This window comes from Herpailurus yagouaroundi, unplaced genomic scaffold (assembly GCF_014898765.1).
Source record: "Herpailurus yagouaroundi ecotype Mexico unplaced genomic scaffold, PumYag 28, whole genome shotgun sequence".
In the NCBI taxonomy this organism is placed as follows: domain Eukaryota; kingdom Metazoa; phylum Chordata; class Mammalia; order Carnivora; family Felidae; genus Herpailurus; species Herpailurus yagouaroundi.
In genome coordinates, this window is record NW_024412376.1 from 83,881,865 (window position 1) to 83,906,289 (window position 24,425).

The following is a 24,425-nucleotide window of genomic DNA, read 5'->3' on the forward strand; positions in this document are numbered from 1 at the left end:
AACATTCTAGAGCAGGCTCCAGTTACGGGGTAGAAATGCTGCAATGGATCCTGCTTGTGCTGAGGATATGCCAAAACCCATTTTGACTTGTTACATTTTTCCTTCTGAAGACTGAGTTGAATCTAGAGATCTACATAAATAGTAGATATAAGATTCCTTCTGAAATAGTGGATTCTGTCTAACTAAATACTAATAACATTATTGTGCAAAAGTATAGACTGACCGCTGTCTATACTAGGACTGTACAAGGTGTTTACAACATGGTTTCATTGAATTCTTCTAACACACTGTGGGAGCAGGTGTGGTTATGCCCATAATATTGATGAGGAAATGCAGGACTGGAAGATAATGTAACTTGACCAGGTCCTCACTGTTAATAAGAGTCAGAGCTGAACAGTTTCCACAATGCACAATGTTTTTGCAAAACTGACAAGTCAGTAGGATTGTTTGAATCCTGCAAGCCCGTCAACCATATATATTTGTTGATGTAGGGCTAGTCTTCCAGAGCCTATTCTGCATTTTTTCAGACATTAGGCCTGAAATGTTAGTAAACTACCACTTTCAAGGGGTTGGACCTGAGTAATAAGATGGGATCCCATGGTCTAAATAGCAAGGATTTCTTTAATTAATTATGGTCTCAAATGCAACATATTGCGCCAACCTGAAATTTCCCTTAAGGTCAACATTTTTCTAGAACTTCATAATACCTGAAGTTTCAACTTGGCTTTTCTCTCAACTTGGTATCAAAATCCTTTGAGCAATTTAACGCAAGGATTTCTTATAGATAACATTAACCATGTTACTAATTGGCTCTTTTTTCCTAATTTAAATAACAAAGATGTTAAAATCCTTTACCCGTTGTAATCTCTTTTTTTAAGAGTAGGCTTGCAGTCCAAGGGTTTCCCACAAATCTCTCATGGACAACTGAGAATTTTCTGGTAACTTGTGTTGAATCTTGTGTTCTTCTCTCATTTGAATGCAACACTGGATTTTATGACTGAGACAATCTTACTTGTTTTCCTGACTTAACACGATTTTTAAAATGTGATTCCCATGTTACGTTATTAATCCATTGTCATTTTTTATGCAATTGTTCTCTGTTCCTTTACTTTTTGCTCCTAGATTCTTAATTCTAATTTTAAATATACTGCATGTACATATCTTTTAAAATAGATGAGATAAATGTGAATTACATAAATCTTTTCCTTTCTATCGATACTTAAGAATAATGTGAGCACAACTATTATTTAAATTTTAACATTTCCTTAATGCATGTATAAAGTAGTGGGAATATGTTCCTGTCACATAGTAAGACGTTGAGGTTTTTTTCATCTGTATAGGGAACTAAGCTCAAAATAAGGGCTCATGAAAAATTCTAGCTTAGCCTACAAATCTATAGCTTCTGAAAAAAATTGAACAAAGAATGGAATATACGCCTGAACATTTGTTCCTACAGTCTTTTAAACATTCACTGCAAAGTCACCTTAATGCCCCCCTGGAGATTTAGTCCATTTCTACAATTTTCAAGCAATAATGTTTTAAGTAAAGGTGAATAAAAGGAGTTAACTTAGCTTTCTTTAGCTTTGTTATTGTCTTCCCCATACTTTGTTTCCTACCCTCATGTGACTTACTTATGGTCTAATAGGGGAGACAGGCAATAAGTCATCACTTTCTAGTCACTCATTCACAATTTCTTGATTGTTTCCTTTCCAGTATCTTAGTTCCATGGGGCTGGTTTCCTGCCTTAGTCTCCAATCTTTCCAGAGACTACAGTGTTGTCCCTGAACCATGTGCTATCAGACCTGACCAAATATACTTTTGTGTGCGTGATATTTAGCTGAACACCTCCTTGATGTCTTGCTCTATTTAACTCTTTAGATCCTTGCCTGAATCAAGTATTCCCTGAAACTAACTTTCTGACTCTTTAGAACCCAACTGATTACCTATGCCCATTTTCAGAGCAGATTGGTCTCTCAGCCTGACCAAACTCTCTTTGATCTATTGTCTCTTTCATAGGACACTCTTTATGACAGTACATGAATGGTTTTAAAATTCTAGTCACAATATATGTTGCTAATTACTTAACCAATGGTAGGTATTTCTTCTAAACAAGAGAATCAGAGAAAGACACTACAGAAAATAAAAATTGAAACTCCAAACAGAATTTCTATAAAAGAAAAATGAAGTCGTTTAAAGGGAAAGAAAATTTTAGCAGCATGTAATAATGTTACATGATTCTAGTCAACATTTAAATTTTTTATAATATCATAATAATGGTGAACATTGGCAACTATATTGAAATTAAAACCTAAATATTTAAATTATTATAATGTGAGCTAAACTTGAAAGGAGAAAAAAGTCAATATATAACTTATTTTTAACAGATCAAAAATTGTTTTATAAAATAAATTGAACTGAGACTTAAACAGATAGTTGCACATCCATGTTTATAGTAGCATTATTGGGGTGCCTGGATGGGTCAGTCAGTTGTGTCCAACTCTTGATTTCGGCTCAGATCATGATCCCAGGGTTATGGGATCAAGCCTCCACACTGAACACGGAACCTGCTTAACACTCTCTCTCCATCTGCCCCTCCCCTCCACTCACGTGCTCTCTTTTTCTATTATATATATGTATATATATATATATGTATATATATATATAAGCATTATTCACAATAGCCAAAAGGTGGAAACAACCCAAGTGCGAAGAGATGGGTAAATAGATAATTAAAATGTTATATATATATATATATATATATATATACACACACACACACACACACACACATACACACACACACACACACACAAAGGAGGGACATTCTGACACATGCTATAACATGGATGAGCATTGAAGATATATTAGATAAATAAGTCAGTCACCAAAAGAAAAATATTGTCTGATTCCACTTATACGAGGTACCTAAAGTAGCCTAATTTATGTAAACAGAAAGTAGAATTGTGGCTTCCAGGGACTCAGGGTGGGTGAGAAATGGGAGTTGCTGAATGAGTACAGAGCTGTAGTTTGGGCAGAAGAAAAAGTTCTGGAGATCAATGGTAGTGATGGCTACATCATAAGGTATAGATATGTATATAACTGAACTTCACACTTCAAAATGGTTAACATGTCAAGACAATAAGAAGATAAGCCACAGACTGAGAGAATATATTTGCAAAAGACACATCTGATAAAGGACTATTCTCTTTGTAGAGAGAATTCTTAATATCCCAAAATAAGAAAATGAACAACCAGATTTAAAAATAGGGGAAAAAATCCTGAACAAATATCTTACCAAAGAAGATCTACAGATGGCAAGTAAGCATATGAAAAATGTTCAACATCATATGTCATTATGAAATTGCAAGTTAAAACAACAATGAGATGCCTCCACCTACCTATTAAAATGACCCAAAACCAAATGCTATGAGAATGTGGAACAGTAAGAACTCTCATTCATTTCTGATGGGAATGCAAAATGGTACAACCATTTTGGAAGACAGTTTGGGAACTTCATACAAAATTAAACTTACTCTTACCATACAACCTAGCAATCACACTCCTTGGTATGTACCCAAATGAATTGAAATGTATGTCCATACAAATACCACATAGATGCTTATAGGATCGTTATGCATAATTGCCCAAACTTGGAGGCAACAAAGATGTTCTTCAATAGATGAGTGTTTAAATTGTGGTACATTCAGATAATGGAATATTATTCAATGCTAAAAAGACATAGTTACCAGGTCATGAAAAGAAATGGAGGGACCTAAAATGCATAATTCTAAGCAATAAAAGCCAAACTGAAAAGGCTCCATAGTGTATGATTTCAACTATATGACATTCTGGGAAAGGAAAACTATGAAGACAAAAAGATTAATGTTCCCAGGGTTTAGAGAGAAGGGAGAGATGAATAGGTGGGGTACAGAGAATACTTAGGGCAGTAAAACTATTCTGTATAACATAATAGTGGAAACATGTCATTATATATTTGTCAAAACCCATGGAGTGTACAATACCAAGAGTGAACCTTGATGTATATGATGGTGATATATATGTATATATGTGTGCATATATATATGTATATATGGTGATAATGATGTGGCAATGTAGTTCATTGACTGTAACAAATGTACCACTCTGGTGAGGGAAATTGATAGCGGAGAAAGTTATTTGTGAAGGCAGGAGGTATATGGAAATTTTCTGTATTTTCTATTCAGTTTTGCTGTAAACCTAAAACTGTTTAAAAAAAATAAAGTTTATTAATTCAAAAAATGGTTACAATGGTAAATTTTATGTTATGTATAGTTACAACAATAAACAAGATTCATTGAACTGGACAGTCTACTTGTCAAAATATTTTTATAAATTTGTTGGTATTAAACAGCCTCGTAAATCAGAGAACCATGGGGATATGTCCTTGTTACAAATGATGCCTTAGGATTATAACTATACTATACCCATAAATATATCCACAGAGGAGTCTTTTACAAAAATGAAAACTGGAATCAGTTGAACAGCCCTATAATAACAAATTTTAACACTTCTTTCCAGCTTTCACATCAAATCGGCCAGTGCACACTATGAAACTTGGATTGTAAAAATGTAAGATTATATATTACTTTGGTGACATTTTCATCATTTATCTCATTTTCTTTAGTCTCAATCACTCCTTTGTATTAGAGCCCTTCCCCTGTCCCCTGCTCCCAGCCCAACACCAGATTTTCAAAGTGGCCTGCCACTTAAAGCTTTAAACAATGCCTTTAGGAGTATATTGATATCTTCTTTACATAAAATCAGGATGATTTTATTTTTGTAAAAAGCAACTCATAGACTAAGCTTTACAAATTCATCCTCCTACGCCTTTGCTTAAAAACATGTAATAAGCCCCTACCAGCTCTGCAATAAATTCTCAATAATCTAGTTCTATTCAAGCATTTATTTATTTATTTATTTTTCCTTACAGTCACCTCACACAAGCTCTCTACTTGAGCGGATAATTGCCTTCATCAAAAATTCATCCATTCTAACGCTGGACTTACACTCAGGCTATAGTACCCCTTTCCAGAAAGCTCTTCCCTGTCCCGACTTAACCGGATAAAATCAAACCTCATTAACAGGGTTGATAGCTAGAGACTTGAGAGAATAACCGGTGCTGGATTAACCACCTCCCCACCAATGATAGGAGCTGGATGGACTGTAAGAGGTAAGAGTTGGAAGGCAATGGAGCACAATCAGGCAGGATTTCAGGAGCAATAATCCAGAAAGCCAGGGAGCAAAGAAGATCTAGAAGATCTGTTGGTACTCTATCTGGCTGCCAAAACAAAGCAAAAAAAAAAAACAAAACAAAACAAAAAAAAAAAAACAAAAAAAAACCGAACTAAATAAATACAAAAGAAAAAGAAAATGCTCTCTTTAGATTAAGATAATAACATATTTGGTCCTCAATCTTTGGTGTGAAATAACATCATGAGATGGGTAAAACAAACAAACAAACAAAAACACCAGGTGACCAAAAGCCAAGGGAAAAGTAGCAGGCAGTGTAAATAAACCACAAGGCGATACAGATGTTATTGGTTATTGTCCTTTGTGAACATTTTACACCTAAACTACATGTCAGCATCTGCTTCTGGAAAACCCAACCTGTGGCAGTAGGGATATAGCATTTGGGGTTCTTTTAGATGCAAGTAATAGAAAACCCAACTAAACGTATCTTTAAAGTTTATTGTCTCATAAAACAAAAAGCAGGGCAGTTACAGAGTTGGACTGACAAATGGCTCAGTGATACCCTCGAGCTTCTTCTGTCTTTCCATGCTGTCTTCCTGAAGGTTCAGATCTTGTTTGTTCTCAGGTTTGTCCCCTCATATTCAAAGGATGGTTTTTACGAATCCAGATGATACATTCTCACAAACCAGGTCCAATAAGGGTGGTAGGTTCCTTTTGCAAGATGCTCTTTGTTTTGTTTCAATCATAGAAGAAAGTCTTTCTCCAGTCCCCCGTGGCCTAGATTGGGTGTCATTCTTGCAGCTTATAAGCAGGCTGGAATAGCAATGTCTGGCATGCTCAGCTCCTGTAGAAGAAAGCAACCTGCCAACAAGGATAAATTGGGGGGGGGGAGTGGTTTAGGGTGAGTAACCATCAGTGTCTACCACTAAAGTGTCTGAACCTGACTCCATTAATGTGGTGTGGAAGGACCATCTCATTTCATCATTCCCTTAAGTCAGATTGCATTAGACTCTCACTCCCCATACTCGTGCTCATAGGAGGAAAAAGTTCCATCATCGTCTATAACCTCAGTTTCTCCCTGATGCAAAGGTTCTGTGATGTTATTTGATGCCAAAGCATCAAGGAAAACCCTCAGTTGTCATCTAACACTGATTTCCACGGAAGCACCCGTTGTTGCACTGCACACAGAACTTTCGGGTCTGACATGGGCACTTCTTCTGCAACCCTCATTGCTTAGATGTGTGAACTGATGGTGAGTCCAGGAACCTTGGCGTCATAGGTAGTACCTCCCTTGAGACACCATTCTTTCAAATCATCCTCTTTTAAGTCCTGCCATTGTCCTGCTCTGGTGTTTGCAGGTGATGTGCAGGCCCCTGATAAATGCAAGGTCTGCCAGTCTCTGATCTCCTGCCATGTAAGGGAGCCTCCCCCTCAAGTCACTCTCCCATCACCTCTGTCTTGTCTCTCCTCTTCTCTTTAAACACCATGCGTGATATTTTTATTGAGTTTCTGCTTGGACTGTATGCCTTGCAAAAAACCTTGCAACAAGGAGATAGTTAAAGTTAGGAGAGGGGGAAATGTAGAGATAAAAACACAAAAGAACAAAACTTATCCCAATTCCCACCTTAGGGTTACCAGAAGTAGCAAATTAAAATATGGGGAGTCTAGATCAATTCGAATATCAGATACACAATGAACACTCTTTTATTCTTAATATAAATCTGCCCCACAAGTTTGGGACAAAATTAAATGTGCAGAACGCATTTTATCTGCCAACTTTAAACCTCCCTTTCCCCATAAAAAAAGGTTGTAACAGGTATAATTGTTAGCATTGGCTTGAGGCTTGGAATAGAGGTTGCTATTGAAAACAGAGATTTCAGAGACTTCCAATTAGAATATAGCTGCATCTATGTGAAAAGATACGATGCACAAAAAGGAAGAAAGACTGTATTGTCCTTGGTATATGGAATAGCAACAGAGTAGAGATCTCCTCTGTTTTCATTATCTTTTTAGTAGATTATGTCACACAAACACATGATACCTTTTATGAGTTCTTAAAGAGTAGAAGAGAGATTTGTGTTTATATTATGCTTTTATGGTTATTGAAATTGTCCATGTATGTGACTGGGACATTAGATTGGTAAAAGATTCTCCTAAGATAAATAATTAGTAAAAGGTTTTGAGAAATCAGTGTCTGTTTCCTGATAATTTGAGAGACTGCATGATATCGACAAAGCCTTAAACGTCAGACAATTTAAGGGCACCCGGGTGGCTCAGTTTGTTAAGGGTCCACCTCTTGATTTTGGCTCAGGTCATGATCACGGGGGTTTGTGAGATGGAGCCCTGTGTCAGGCTCTGTGCTGACAGTGAAGAGCCTGCTTGGGATCATCTGTCTCCCTCTCTCACTCTGCCTCTTCCCCCTTCCCTGCTCATGCTCTCACCTGTGCATGCGCATACATACACACTCTCTCTCAAAATAAATAAATAAACATTCAAAACCGCCCAAAACCCACACTACTTAAAAATCTACACAATAGAAAAACTGTTCAATGTTTTTTAAAAGGTAACTTATTCTCATACCCCACACAGGGTTGTTGGGCAGATTCAGAGGTATTGTCTAGAAATCAACACCAAATATTCTAACACCTGATTTTAGAAAGCCCAATTCTAATTGTACTGATCTGATATTCTCTGCAATATAATCCACATAACTGGCTTTTCCTCATGGAATAATCAAGAACACAGAAAACCTACTGCATGGAGACTAGGGGAGGTCACTTTCCAGCACAGTTATGATTGGAATCACAGCTGTGGAGACTGAGCCCAGGTGGCCAGGAGACAGTATCGCTAGTGACAGGCCTCACAATCACTGCTTCCAGCTGCCAAGAAAATGACAGTGTTCCCTGTAGCACTCACAAAGCCTCCCCTCCCCCATTGGTGTTTAACCCCCCCTACAGGAGTTTATATTCAAATGCAGGGCTTATACTATTCCCTTGTTTAGAATCACCTTAATGCGGGTAACATTTCCAGAAAATAAGAATACCTTATGTATAAATTGCCAGCAGAAATGATTTTGAAATGAAGCAGGAGGAAGTTTCCTTGGATCACAAAGATAGTGCGGTAACTTCAGCGGTGATTATTATTCCATCTGTTGATGTGATCATGGAAATTTTGGCAGAGGCTGCGAAGTCTTGTGCACTCTGCTGCCCCTGCACTCCCCAAAGGATGGAGGGCTGCCAGCTACGCAAAGTGCTGGAAAGGGATGAAAGCAAACCACTGACCTTGAAGTGCTGCTCAGGAGCACTTAACCCTTTTGATATAGGTAGAGCGAGTTTGTTTATGCGTATTTATGAAGCCTTGCAAAACTCTTCAGATGTTCCTAACTGAGATTTTTTTTTTTTTTCTAAGCTGACCTCTGGTCTCCACTGCATGGCACCCAAAGAAGCTGATGAGGCTCAGAGGGGATAAAATAAAAAGCAGTTGTAAGTTTATTTGAAAAAATGGGCTATCGTATGTACTTGGCAATGTGAACAGCTGAGGACCATGTGAGTTGACCAAGGCTCACGTTACATAGACAAAATGAAAAAAAATAATTCTTGTCAAGAAAAACAACACTAAAAAGGAGTTATCAGTCTTAAGCTCTTATGTATATTTTGTTGTGGGAAGTAAAGGAGGTCGAGGGATGTTAAGAAATGTTACTACTTAAAAAATTATTTTATTTTGAGGCATGGATTCATTGTTAACAGAAAAGGCTAAGACTGAGGTTATCACTTTATGACATCAAATTTGTTAAGAAGAGTCAAATAATGCAGTGTCACGTGGATTCTTCCAAATCTTGGGAAATTTTGGTACCGCAGGCATTCAGTCTGGATTTCTAAGATGTTCCTACCTAAAAGGTTGAGCTCCCCGAAGGCATGCTTTTCCACCATCTGCATGTTTTTGCAAGGTAATTCATATTTTCCCTCTAAAAATAATACACTGGGCAATTTCATATGCCTCATCAGACCACTGGCATTATGTGCTGTAATGTCTGTGATTCAGCTTCTCCTGTGAACCATAAGACCTGACTTGATGTTGTCAGAGAGGAAGGTGAATCTTCTGTGCATCAACGTTTGTTGCAATACCTTTTAATGTGAAGTGGCTCATTTCAGATTCTAAGAGACAGCCTTGAGTAGATCCATTCATGTTCTTGTCCGTTGAAGCTATTTTACTTAGGAATTTTCTTGTCCACTACTAATTAACCCCCAGCTCCCAAGGGGAGTGAGACTGAGAGGACAAACCATGGCAGTTGAAAACAAATTGTGAACACCAGTGTGCATTGGTATAGATCCGATGGGATCTGTTTAAGATAACACGTAACCATAATTGAAAGTTTTCAGTGTAGTATACTTCCTAGTTCAAAATGACATCAAGGCAAGTTCTATTTGATCTCTTTTAACCAAGCTATTACTTTGGTACCAGGAGAACTCTAATCCTAATCTGCATTTGAGGAATTAGAATGACTTCATTAATCCAGGTCCTAAATAAAGTCAGAGCAGGTTTAAAAAGAATTAGTCTAGTGGCAATAGACCTGATATTTTAAACCAAAAGTGGGTAAGTGAATAAAATTCATGGCATCACCACTAATATTTTTTAATGCCAGATGTGTTTTCCTATTACATGGAATATTACTGTGATTTGGGAATATACAACAACATGGACAGTGTTGTTGAATCTTTACTGAATTTAGGAAGATGCTGTTTGGCTAATTTTTAGTAAAGCAGTCGATAAAATTGTTTCCTCCTTCCTTCCTAAGTTTTTGCTTTCACATATTATAGAATGACATCTGTTAGGTCTGGGAGCCAGATGCAAGGGATTGGCTGACTGTTCAAGGAACCATGAGCCAACGCAATGGGGCATCCAACCCCTCTGGATGGTCATAGTTTTTTCAGAATTTTCCCCCCTCTCTTTAGTTATGAGTCTTGGGACTCCTCGGATCTGTTTTGTAAATAACCATAGTAAACTAGAGCAGAGCCAGGCTTATAAAAAGTATAATTGGAGAGGGCACCTGGATGGCTCAGTAGGTTAAGCAACCCTCAGCTCAGGTCATGACCTCATGGTTTGTGAGCCTGAGTCCCATGTCGGGCTCTGTACTGACAGTGTGGAGCCTGTTTTGGATTCTCTCTCTCTCTCTCTCTCTCTTTCTCTCTCTCTCTCTCAGATCCTCCCCCACTCATGCTTTCTCTTTTTCTCTCTCTCTTGAAAATAAATAAACATTAAAAGAAAGAAGTATAATTGGGCTTATTTGAAGGACTCTTTATATCATTTTAACAATTTTTTTTTTCGAGGACTTACCCACGTTGGGCCACTATTACAGTTATCTGGAAAGAGCTACAAAAAATAACAAACAAATAAACATTCCTGGTGGAAGAGAAAAGATAATAAGCAAATAAACAAAACTTGAAGTTTGTAAGAAATAATTACTGCTATAGGAAAAAAGACAGAAAGGAAAGGATCAAGGAATCCTGAGAGTGAAGGAAAAAGTTGCACTTTCAAATAAGGTGCTCATTAAAGTCTTTCTTGATTAAAGTAAATATATATATGTATATATATATATTTTATTTTAGAGAGAGAGCATGCATTCACGAGCTGGGGAGGGGCAGATTGAAAGAGAGACAGTCTTAAGCAGGCTCTGTGCCCCGTGTGAAGCCAGCTAAGGGGCACCATCTCACCACAGTGGGCCAAATCAAGAGTCCAATGCTTATCCAACTAAGCCCCCTATGTGGCCCTAAAGTAAATATTTTTTACCAGAAACCCATAATAAGATGAGGGAGAGAACTTTTTGGATATCTGAAGGACGGGCACTTCAGGCAAAAAAAAAAAAAAAAAAAAAAAAAAAAAGCAAATGCAGATGGTCTGAGGCAGGCTTGAATTACAATATGGTGGCTCATGCTGTGGAAATCAAATGAGAAAGAGGGAATGGGCCTGGTGGCCAGAGAAAACATCTGGAGGGAGAGAAGGTCTGAATAAGAGAGTCCTTTTAGGATGGGAGTTTACTCTGAGATGGGTAGTCATTGATATGGTCTGGCTAAAATTTTAATATTATCCGTTAGCTGTTAGGTCAAAAATAGATTATAGGGACCAAGGTGGGAACAAGAAGACTGATTAAAAATCTATGGTGATAAGAAAACTGGCAAGACAATGACTGTCACTCGCACCAGGGTGATGTCAGTGCTGCTGGAATCTGCAGCTTGATTAGACATAGGCTATGAGAGAAAGGGAGGAGTCAGATATAACCTTAACTTTTTGGGGTGAGCAATTAGATGAATAGAAGTGTTCATTTATTGAGATGGGGAAGAATGCAAGCTCTTGAACTCCTTGGTATTTGTTCCCTGTTCGTGTCCCTAGATCTGCTGAAGTTCCTCAAGAGAGATGATCCATTTTATTTCCTCCTTCCATTTCCCAACCATTTGGAGGTTTGAAAAACCTAAACCCTCTGGTATTCACCTTGTACCTCAGAACATGGACGACCCAGTAAGTTTTGTATTTTATCAACATGATTATTTCCCAACGTTTTACAAAAAGAATAAAAGCACGTGTGTTTGTGTGTGTGTCTGTTGTTGGAGTGGTTGTTTACACATCTTAATGTCTAAAAGGACGATTCACCCTTCAGAATTTCACTTTGCCCCGAGCCGAAGGCACTTTGAGTGCTTGACTCACTTATGTGGATGACTTTTAGCTACACTATTGTTTCCATCTTGAACACTTGTTTATTTTAAGCCTCATGACAGATGAGCTCACCCAGATCTTAAAATGCAGAATTTAAGGTTGTGTCAGACTATAATTTTATGCTAACTTTGTTTATTCCCCTCTTCAATTACTAGAGTTACCACCCTAGACTCTGGAAAATAACTGGAGACAATGTTTGTTTGGTGGCAAATTAGAAGCTGACGTCCCAGCTCTCCCTGAGTGTGACTATGTGTATGCAATTTAATTATATTGAAACTGAGCATTATGGTGTCTAAACTAACTTTCCTTTATTCTCGGAGATTTACTTCATGTTTGGGAAAAGCAAGGGAAAGTGGTGAATATGTTGTAAAGTGGAAAATTTTAAACCCTGAGCTACAGAGACGGAATGCACATCCATAATATTTACATAAAGCATAATCATTTCTTGTGTCCTAAACTGAGAGCTGAGAACAGAAGTGAGGCCTCTGGCTACCGCCCTTAATTGAGTTACAGGAGTGGATGTTCTCAGGCCTCTATCTTTGGGCAATGCAGTAAACCATGATTATGACTGTGGCTGGGAAAACATTTTAAATGTAGAATAAGGTAGCAGAGGACCAAGAACGTCTACTTTATGGACTCTGTGGGTTTTATTTTCGGCAGCTGTAAATCTATAGTCCTTCATAAACAGAACAAAGTGGTCAATTTTCACAGGAGCTGTGCTGGCACAATGGTACCAAGGGCTTACTTTGGGAACAAAGTCATTAAAAATAACTATGTACAAAGAGCCCAGTCATAAATAATGTGCCACAAAGAATCCAAAGAAATCCAAAGGCAGTAAATGATCTACGTCAGTGTATCTAAAAATCTGCTACGGGCCGTCTGGCTCTGAGTATGGTGAGCCCCCAAGGAGCTCCTCTGAACCCTCCTCTTTCTCTCCTTTCTTCTGTTCTCCTCTACTTCCCACCCACTCTATGTTCCTCTTCCTAGAAACTGTCAGCTTGTCAGTCGTTCAGGCAATCAGCTGCAGACAGGCACAAAGAGAGGAAAACATACAGAATTCCTGAGGCCCCTTTGTCATTTCCCATCTCGGTCCCAAATTGTGATGAAGCCTTTCCGTGATTGCTTTTCCTCCATCACTGCTACTTTAAAATGTAGTTTCTATCAGGATTAAAAAAAGAAAAAGTGTTCAAGAAAAGAGGGAAGCTGCCATTGCTCAGAACCAGAAATACAAGACCTCTAGGTCTTGGCTTTCTAGGATCTGGCTTGTTTTTCAACTTATCTTTTCTTCTTTCCTAAATTTCATCTCTTCTAATTACTTGTGGCTTCCTCTTCGACCTCTCTCATCCTCTCGTAGCAGACACCCAATGTTGCAGGAAATTCTGCTGTCTCATTCATGTGTCATTCACGGATATATGGTGACTTCTTTTCGCCACATCCACAAGCCCCTGCCTCTTCACACTTCCCAGAAGTGATTTACTCTGGGGTGTCTGTGGCTCATGGTTTTCTCCCCTGTGAGGACTCTCCTGCCTTCCTGATCTTTCCAAACACGATGACTCGCTCCCTTCCTTGGGCCTCAACTACATGTTATCATGGCAAATATGACATTTGAATGGTTTTTAAAACCTGCAGTTTTTCCCTTACTAAATGAGGTCAAAGAAAATATTTACCTTCTTCGCTTTGTCTTCTAGTACCTGTCACATGTTAGAGTCTTAAATAATCCCTCAGTCAGTCTGTGTCTCCTCTGCCAGGCACAGCCAGTTGCCTTCACAGAAATTGTTATTGAATCTACAACAATTCTATCATTAGAGATGTAATGTTTGTTTGCTTCCTCTGTTGTTGATTTTTTTTTTTTTTTTATGAATGAGAAAACAGAAGCACAGACGATGTAGCTGGTGAGAAGTCACAAGTCTCATTATTGATAGTGACAGGATACAACTGTTATGTTCTCTCCCTTCCAGTGGTTCTCTGATTTGATCAGAATCACTAACACATCTTGCTAAAACAGGTTGCTGGGCCATATCCTTAGAGCTTCTGAACCATTAGGTCTGGAGTGGGACCAGATAATTAGTTATTATTATAACTGGTCCTGGGACCATACTTGGAGGACCACAGCCTTGCATAACCTGTACAGTATAATCTGTGAGCAGCTGCATTCTGAGTGGAACAGGGCATTGTGGAAATTTCGCAAGGAGTCCAAGAGTTTATTTGTGTATCAAGCATGTGAGCAAATTGAATAGTCCTCACATCCCATCCATTTATTTCCCTACCTACCTTCCTACCTACCTAAATTTTCTTTTTTTTTTTAATTTTTTTTAACGTTTATTTATTTTTGAGACAGAGAGAGAGAGAGAGAGCATGAACGGGGGAGGGTCAGAGAGAGAGAGGGAGACACAGAATCCGAAACAGGCTCCAGGCTTTGAGCGGTCAGCACAGAGCCTGACGCGGGGCTCGAACTCACGGACCGCGAGATCATGACCTGAGCCAAAGTCGGCCGCTTAACCGACTGAACCACCCAGGCGCCCAAAAATTTTCAAATGCAGATAGATGCTGTTCTGGTTACTAATCAACACACTCATTGAAGATGCCACTGATTTTGTGGACAATTGTTCACAGAATGCAGAAATGCATTCTCTCTTTCTGTGGATATTGGAAGCACAATTGCTGTATGTGAAGAGAAATATGTTTAACATTATAAAGGGAGATTTCCATAAGGTCACAATGAGTTGGTAAATTATGGTTCAATTTTATGATGGATAACTATCCAGCCAATAAAAAAGATGTGGGGTTAAAGGTATTTATGGCCATGAAGAGATGGTAAATATCAGATGCTGAGTGAGCATAGTAAGTTACTAACAACATGTATATTTTCACTGTATATTTCCATTGAATCTGGTTCAAAAAAAATGCAATGAAACAGGAATAGCACTTATGTTTGGCCAGTAGCTTCGTAGATGATTTATTCTTCTTCTTTTCTCCTCCTTCCCCCATCCTTTCTTCTTTCTCTCTTCCTTCTTTACGTCTATACCTTCTTAATGTTCTGAATAGGCATTATACATTTTATACATTTCTAAAATATTAGCATTTATAAAAAAATAAATTTTCTACAATAAGTATTGCTCACATAATAAATACATACCCCAAATGATGAGGAGCACACTTCCATAGTATAGTCTGCATGTAGACTGTGACTTCTTCTTAGCCTGGAACTCTCCAGAAAGAGTCTGGCTTTGGGAACTCATATACAGTACGGCTCTTCCCACCCACCTCTGGTCTTGTCTTCTTGAGGCCATCAGTTGTGGATAACCCAAGTTCAGAAAGACACACTTTTGTCCTATAATATTTCTCAAGGTAAAGCAAGCCACAAATCACTGCTCTTTGCCCTGTCCCAAAGAAAAACTCAGTCAGCTTATTTCTTTCCAGAGCAGAGAACCGTTTTGCTTAAAGAACAAGAGAGTTTGCCAGTAATCTCTGTGCTAGGGTTGGCATAATTAGATCCTCTTACATTAAGCAAGATAACAAAAGAAGGAGATTTAAATTTTTTTAATGTTTATGTATTTTTGAAAGACAGAGCACAAGATGGGAAGGAGCAGAGAGAGAGGGAGACATGGAATCCAAAGCAGGCTCCAGGCTCTGAGCTGTTAGCACAGAGCCTGATGTGGCACTCAAACTCACAAGCCAGGAGATCATGACCTGAGCTGCAGTCAGACGCTTACCCAACCGAGCCACCCAGGAACCCCAGGAAGTATTTTTTTTTCATGTTTATTTATTTTTGAGAGAGAGAGAGAGAGAGCGCACGCAAGTGGGGGAGGGACAGAAAGGGGGGGTCAGAGACTGGGGATACAGAGGATCCAAAGCAGGTTCTGTGCTGACAGCGGAGAGCCCCATGTGGGGCTCAAACTCTTGAACTGAGAGATCATGACCTAAGCCAAAGTCAAATGCTTAATGGACTCAGTCACCCAGGGGCCTCTTTAAAGGGGAAATATTTCTGTTTTTATGATTCAGATACTAAACAGAGTTGCTAATATTCATGGAGAACTTGCTAAGCCCCAGACTCTGTGAAAAGATGATGTCATTAATGACATCACAATTCACCCAGCTTCTCAAACATGGCAATAATATTCCCAACACACCACCTTTTAATTGCTCTTTCCTCTGCCCAGAACCTTCTCTCTCTCAATATTTGCAAGACTTGCTTTCTTGTTTCACTTGATTCAGATCTTTGCTCAAATAAAACCTTTCTGGAGCAGCGTTCTCTGTTGCCATATCTAGAAAAGCACCCAATTGTCCCTATCACCTTAGCTCACATTCATTTTTAATAGGAAGTGCCTGCAAAATAAGTATATGAATCTTATTGTCATCACAATTCTGTAAGGTGGATACTGACATGATCCCTATTTTCAAGGTTTAGAGAGAATTGATTAAATTGCCCATTTGAACCAAGTTGTCTGACAACTGAGTATGTTCTTAACACGTATTGGAATGTTCTTTTATTGACTGGATGAAGTCTATTGTCTCAGTGTTAAAAACAGGCACTTGAAAGAGCAGAGATGGATAGATAGTAAAATATCGCTGATAATGAAATGCCCAGACACCTGACAAATTACTAGGGGTATGAGTATGAAATATGATGTGTACTTTCAAGCTATCAGCAAGCAATTGAAAATACCTTCTTTTATGAGAGGGTCAAGATACTTTTGTTTTAAGATCTGTACTTACTGGCAAAATTGATTGCAGTGTGTGCAGAGAGAAATATTTCATTCTCCTCTATCTCTGACAGAAAGTGGAAAGAGGAAACACTGAAAACAGGAAAATATGTGTGATATCTATAGAACAGCAGATACGTAACTCGCTGAGCAGCTGAAGAATTAAGTCAGAGGTATGTTTTGGCACCCTTTGCAGGCTCCACTTGCTTCCTTTAGATTCCTTTTCTTTTTTATCATGCAAGTCTTGGATATGGTGCCCCTTTTCTGTCCCAATGTCTGAGACTTACAGAACGTCACTGGCAAGGATCTTCTTAGTAACAGCAGGACTCTCAAAGGTGCCAAAGAATGGGGAATCCAGCATGAAACTAATCAGCTGCCCTACAATAGCCCTAGACCTTGTCTGAACCAGTAATATTAGGAACATATTGGCCAACATAATTATTTACCTGCTGTAAAACCTACACCTTTTGGTAATACATCAATAGTGCTGAGGCCTAGAATTCCTGTGCCCTTTCCTTCAGGGACCATCTGGTCCACTCTGTCTCATTGCCAGAGCCAGATACCCACCCCAAGGAATTACCCTTTTGTAGTCTGTACTCATAAAATCTGATTTCTATTCTTTCGGAGATTGTTTCCTAAAATAACCATAAAACTTTTTCAAAAATTTTAGAAAGTTTTATAAGAAGACAGGATAGCAAATAGGTAAAGTTCTTCTAAAATTTACATTTCAAAGCCTGTAGAGTAAATATCACTGTGTTCTGGGTGGGTGACATAATTTAGAGGAGCTTCAGGTTTCCCTCCGATTATATTGCCACTTGATACACTGGCCCAATTCTGTTCTTAGGCTCCAACAGAAACAAAACCTATATTGTCTTAAAGAATCTAGGGCCACCCACTTTGCATACGCAAGTGCAAATTCAAATAGGACCTGGAAAAGGTTAAATCATATGCTGATGTCTGACCTCAATCTAGACATGAGTATCAAAGGAAGATTTATTTGCTTCTCCTGGCCAACTGCCTTTTTTAGGTTTTTTTTTCATAGAAAAAAATACATATATATGTATATATATGTGTGTATATATATATATATATATATATATATATATATATATATATATCTTTTCTTATATGGAAGATAAACCAAAGATACCCAAGATACCATACTAGGGATTATAGACGAATAAATTGAAATAAAGGAAGACAACACAAGTTGATATAATTTGTTAAGACTTTCCTGAAATAAAAGACTATTTCAACCTATATATTCAGAGGGATACCAAATGCAAGAATCCAAGGAAATTGTTCCCATCTGTTCCTGAGGAATCTAACATTGAGCAAGATTTAGCCAATCAAGAAATGACTGAAGAAGCCACAACAAAGAAATTTGTGTGGTCACTGAATCTATTTACCCATAGAATAAAGACTGAAACAAATGTTAAGATTATGAAATCAGATAAAAATGAAAATAATATAATCCGTGGTAATCCTAAAATTAGCCAAAGTAGAAAAGTAAATATTCTGATCTCTTCTGTAACAAATCAAAGAGTAAAGATGGCTGAATATATTTAATAACACAAAGGTAAACCAGCAGAGAGAAACCCCCAACCTATGTACCACCATGGGATTCCCAGGGAGTCTAGAAAGTATATTCAAAGCTATGAAAATTAAAAAAATTATCTAAAATAGTATAACAGAAGAAAAAATCAGTCATATCAATACGTTTAATCAGACTAAACTCACATAGTAGCACTTGAATGACAAAGCAAAATCCTTTGCTAAAACAGAAGAGAAGAGTCATGCCAGGCGAATGCTAACAAAAGGAAAGCAGAGTATCCCAACCAATATGAGAAAAAATGTCACTATGAAAGAAGAGAAAGATGTCTAAGAACTTCCTTCTTTTCCAGCTCTCCCATAAGCATTATACTCAGATCATTTCAGTAGAGAATTATAACAAATTACATACTAACAGAATAGATTAAATTCTTCTAGTAGGTTAAAAAAGAATGGAAGAGCTTAATATCAACGCATATATACACAGATTTGTTTATTTTCGCAAAATATATTTCTGTAATGCCACCCAAGAAACAATAACTTTGAGGAGGAGAATTGCACAAGAGAAGAGGGGTGTTGGAGTTGGGGGGACGCTTCATCACACATCTTTTACTAGTGTTAGGAAATATAAATACAATTGAATAAAATTAAAGTGGTCCATGGTGGTGGAACTGCTCACTTTGTCAAGGGGGTCCTTTACCAGATAAAGACTAAAAGAAGTCATATCTTCATTCAAACCTCAAGAAACCACTGTAGGTTGGGCTTAGCTGGCAGGACCAGCCCTGGCAAATTAAAAAAAAAAAAAAAGTGAGGAAGAGGAGATGAGTGAGTGAGCCAAATCTTTGAGCACTACCCAGACTCCAGCAGAGGCAGACAACCTCAGTGACGTCCATGCTCAAAGCATCCAAACTTTCAAGGCTAGATGGTTCTAGCAGAACCCCAGGTTAACAGCAATGTACCCAGAGGTGACACTACCAGTGTAGGCAGCGGTGAATTTATCACGAAGCTAATAGAACTTCCCTCTCAGGGACTCTCCCTCATCCAGGCTCCTGGGATTGTGGAGGACTTGTTTGGAGTTTAGAATGTTCTGTGAGAGGAGGGTAAGCCAGACTGCATTTAAGGACTATTTCTACGAAGTATTTCTGGCAAATTGCCTGACATGAATCTTAAGTGAAAGGGACCTGAATCACCAAGGATTCCGCAACATGGTATATGTTTCCTTATTCTAAGTAAATACTCACTTTCTCACCTAATGATGTACATAAAACTTATGATTTTGTATTTTTTATTTAAAAAAGACTGAAATTATTTAAGATTTGGTTTTCGCAAGAGCCTGTCGTTACTCTTGCATATAGGTCTGCACTTTAGGGATGCCACAGACCTAGTTTACGGATCTTCTTAACCAAGCATGACTGAAGCAGCTCTAAGGAGCACAGAGCACGCCCAGGTGCAGTGAGGGACATTGTTGAGTCCAACTACCGTGCGTTCAGTGGTTTCGTGCCCCTGGAACAGCAGCAGGCTTGTCTGTAGACAGGTGGCTTGGGGAGCAGCCATCACCTGGCCCCAGGAAAGACTCCCCAGGCCGCTGGAATGAATTGGAATTTATGATCCATCGGCAAACAGCTAGGACAGTAGGGACCCCTGGGGATTTTTGACATATCAGACTGAGCTTCCTGTTGAATTGAGCAGGTGAGAGATGGAGTCTAGGCACTCTGAAATATAAATTAAAGAATGATACTGAGCCGTGGGCTGGTGGGAACTGCCCATGCTGTTTATATTGAATTCTGAAATTCCATTAAGCATGTTAAATTGACTCAAAGTGCCCTCACTGATACCTTATAGCTTACCAAACATATGGAAGCAAAAAGGGGTTTAACTGGATTCCAAACATCCCCCAAAACCACTTTTTCATACTAATGTCCTGATTTTTTTTTTTCATACTCACACCGTTTCTTTTTCTCTAAATTCCTTCTATTTTTCCAACCAGGACCAACAGTCCCTCTTTTATAATGATTATTCCAGTCCTCGTCTAGCCTTTACTCCAAGGATACAAAAAAGTCAACCACCTTATTCTCATTTCACAGCTGCTATACAATAGCAGAAGGGATCCTGAACATGTAATTAATTCAGGCAAAGGAAAATTGAGTGAAGAAAGAAAACAAGGCACAATTCAAGTTCAATCACTGTTTTGTGACAGTGTGCTCAAGACTATAATCATGGCAAGGCTTCCAGTTATTGATTAGTTAATCATAAAGAAGATATGTACCGCTGCTATATATACTTAGCCTTCAAGGAGGATATATTTTAAAATAGGAAAATTTCAGCCACCTAAATATTTAGTAGGTTATTTTCATCGACTTATGGGAGGAGGGTAAGGGAAATAGAAAAAGTAATTCCAGCTCTAGTATTTTTTAAACACAGTTGTTGAAGAATTTGTGAAAAGGATCATTTTCACCAGTCTTTTGCTTTTTCACCCCCTGGCTCTCACCCCACATTTGGAGAAATGATAGTTCCATCAGATGGTGAGTTCCTGAGGAGGCGGCCAATCCCTCTCTGGCCACTCTGGAAGGGTAAATCTCATGTTACACCACACACAGCAAAAACCTCCTGGCCCTGTCACTTCTTCCCCCAATTGCTTAGAGAGAAACAGTACCAGAAGTGGATTCACCAGGTTCCTGCCCTGCACGGGCCCCTGAGAGACCTAGGAAGAGACTAACAGTGTCCAACTAACTGGTTACATGTTATTGCAAACTCGAATATTTTCTCAGATTTCCCAAATAAATTCCTAAACAATCCTACAAATTTATACAGTATTACTATTGGTAAGCTACAAATCTGAAAGAAACTTTTCTCAGCTATCAGTAATTAAAAATTGATCAATTTTAGTCACAGAAGATGCCCATTGAATTTATCTTCCAGTTTTTTCTACGCAAATGTCGTTATAAAACCTTTACCATAGAAAGAGATAATCAAAGTGTATGCAGACAAAAAAGTAGGAAAATATTACAGCAATGTGTTCACGTTAACTTTTAAGAATTATGCTGATTTTCTAGGTTTTGTGATGTTTATGGTATTGGACAGCTTTTAAAGTGTACAATTTATTATGATTTCTTTTCTCATTCTAAGTATTTACCCCTGTAAGCAATTTTGTAGTGGTAATTTTTTTTTTTTTCTTAAAGAAGCCTCCCTCAGTTGCATGTGCCTTAGATATCATATAACCTGGATCCATTTGATCAGGAGGGCTTTCAGTTGTATGAAATGGTGACTGGGAATTAGGGCTTTCTAATCAGACAGATTTGACTCAAATTTTTCCCTTGAGACTTTCTAACTACATGACGTTGGCATTGTTCCTCTAATTCTTCAAATTTCATCACCTGTTAAATTGGAAAAACATTAGTATCCACCTCATAGAATCAATAGGAAAATATAATACGTGACATGGTGCATATGAAAGCAATTGACACAGTTTCTAACACCCCTACGGATGTCTGAATAACTCAAATAAATTTCTTAAACTTATAAAGCCCCCCAAAAAACCTCTTGTTTTCCTCCAAAATGATGTCTTTCCCTGTCTTCTTCCCTAGTAACATTCATCCAGTTTTTTCAGACTAAATACCAAGGAGCTTCAAAGCGTACATCTAATTCCATCTAAAGCCACCTCTGTTGACTTTACTTTCGAAAAATGAACCCTCCAATGACAGTTCCTCACCACTACTGCCCTGGCCAAAACCTCCTACTGCCCTAGTCATTAATGTCTCTTTATATACAACTCCAGTAGCTTGCAACTTTTTCCTAGTTTGATGCCCCACCCCCTCAAGTCTATTCTCTTAGCCCCCATTGCTACTCCTGCGACATTTATTGGCTACCCTCTTCCTTTATGAAGCTTTAGTTGTCTATCTACACTACCTCTAATCCCATTCTTACTATCCTGCTGTAAGTCCTTCACCTATAGACTTCTGTCACTTTCACCCTCGGTGGAGATACTGAATATGACTCAGAGTCCACATCTTCAACTTGACTCCTGACAACCCAACTAGAACCTAGTTCTCTATTCCTTGGTCTTTCCTACTCATACCCTACACCTTACAAACCTTAAATAAAACCATTCTACTCCATGCTGACATTTTACCTTGGTCTCAGAATGAATCCTATCACCTAGAAACTAAAATATTTCCTAAATAATAAATTCTGAGATCCCATTCTATGACAAAATCAATCATACGTTCAGTCTCTCACTCCTCCCACTATTCCTTCTCTTGGGCTCCATCGAGTCTTCTAATATCTATACTATACCCCAATCTCCCCGTCTCCTATGCACTTGCTTTTCTTCCTATCCAGTCTATGTACTATGACACATCACAGCAACTTCTATTAAATGGGAGATCAATTATTTTAGAGGGTGGTGATGTTAGGTCAACAAAACCATCTGCTTCCTTGTCTTTGATAGCTTAGCATTGTTGGAGGAAATCATAAATCATACTGATTGTGTCCATTACAAAACAGAGTTTCCTCAACTGAGAAATCCTTCTAGCGGTCTCTTATTGGCTACTTTTATAATTCCCCACAATAATTATTACAAATTTTCAGCATTTCTTCCAAACCACCATTACTCTTGCTTTGTTTAACTATCCAACGGTTAACTTTGTCTCCTTCACAAAGAAGGATTAACGAATGGATATCTTTAATTCATCCCACAAATGGTCATTAAGAAACTACTGTTTGCTGAGCACTATTGTTGGCACTTAGGATATATCACCAAACAAGTCAGGCAAGATCCTATTCTGATCTTTAACTTTCCCCTACCTACCGGAAACAAATCGGAAAATACCCAAGTATTTTGGAGTGCCTGCTTCATGCCAGGAATTTTTCTTGGTGATAGAAATACAACAGTGAAGAGAATAAATAAAATAGTCCTCCCTCATGGAGTTTTTATTTTAGTGAGGGGATGGACAGAAAAGGACAATAAAAATATATATAAATTTAAACATATATGTGTGTGTGCCCCCATATGTGTGTGTGTGTGTGTATATATATATATATATATATATATAGTCAGATGAGTAATATAAGGGAGATAGGAAATGGTGGTAAGGTATATGATATAAAGTCAATAAAATTACTCACTGAGTTAAATAACTTTCAGCAATCACAAACAGCTTATAAAGAATGGAAATTGGACAAGAAAACATCAGATTCTGGGGCGCCTGGGTGGCGCAGTCGGTTAAGCGTCCGACTTCAGCCAGGTCACGATCTCGCGGTCCGTGAGTTCGAGCCCCGCGTCGGGCTCTGGGCTGATGGCTCAGAGCCTGGAGCCTGTTTCCGATTCTGTGTCTCCCTCTCTCTCCGCCCCTCCCCTGTTCATGCTCTGTCTCTCTCTGTCCCAAAAATAAATAAACGTTGAAAACATCAGATTCTGTATTCATAAAGAGAGTTAATATAATAAGCAGCTGAAAATAGGGATGTCGGCTGATTCCTCTCTCTTTTCTTTGCCCCTTCTATAAGGCCAAGGTTGAATAACAACAGTAATGTTTAAAGGTTCTAGATCATAATTTGTCGTTAACAAATATTCCAAAAGTTTTAGGTTTATGTAAATTCTACGATCCCTAAAGTTAGCATTGGCCTCACACACATTTCTAAAAGCCTCCCCCACCTGGCCACCTGCACCTCTTTCTCCAGTTTTCTGTTACTAAGCAAGAGAACATGACCACCTGCCTTCAGCAAGTACACCCAGTTGCCTTACATATAGCTTTCTATGAATTTCAAACAAACAAACAAACAAAAAGAAGTGGAAAGCAATGAACTTAATATGTTTTTGCCAACACCCACCCATCAGTTTCATTGTTAACTGTTCTGAGCATATGTTTATTAGGTATTGTGTTTCACTGCACTATTGTTTCAACTAAAAAATGGATTTTTTCATGTGATTGTACATTTATAAATTTAAAAAACTGTTATTTCTAGCAGAGGTTTTTGTACATAATGGAAATGTATGGTAGAATTATGTTGGTGCTTGGCTTCCTGGAGTCCTCTTAGTGCCTCAGTTTCCCTTTGGGAAACTCTGCCCTCCCAACCTTCGGCATATGGTTGTCAGTGGAGCTGACTCCAATCTAGCTACCATGAACATGTGGCGCAAAACGGGGCGACTTGAAGCCATAGTAATTGTTTTGGGGAAGTTGTGTGATACCCTGGCTCCAATAGGGTCTGTGTGACTTTGACTCTGCTGCTGGGAGATTG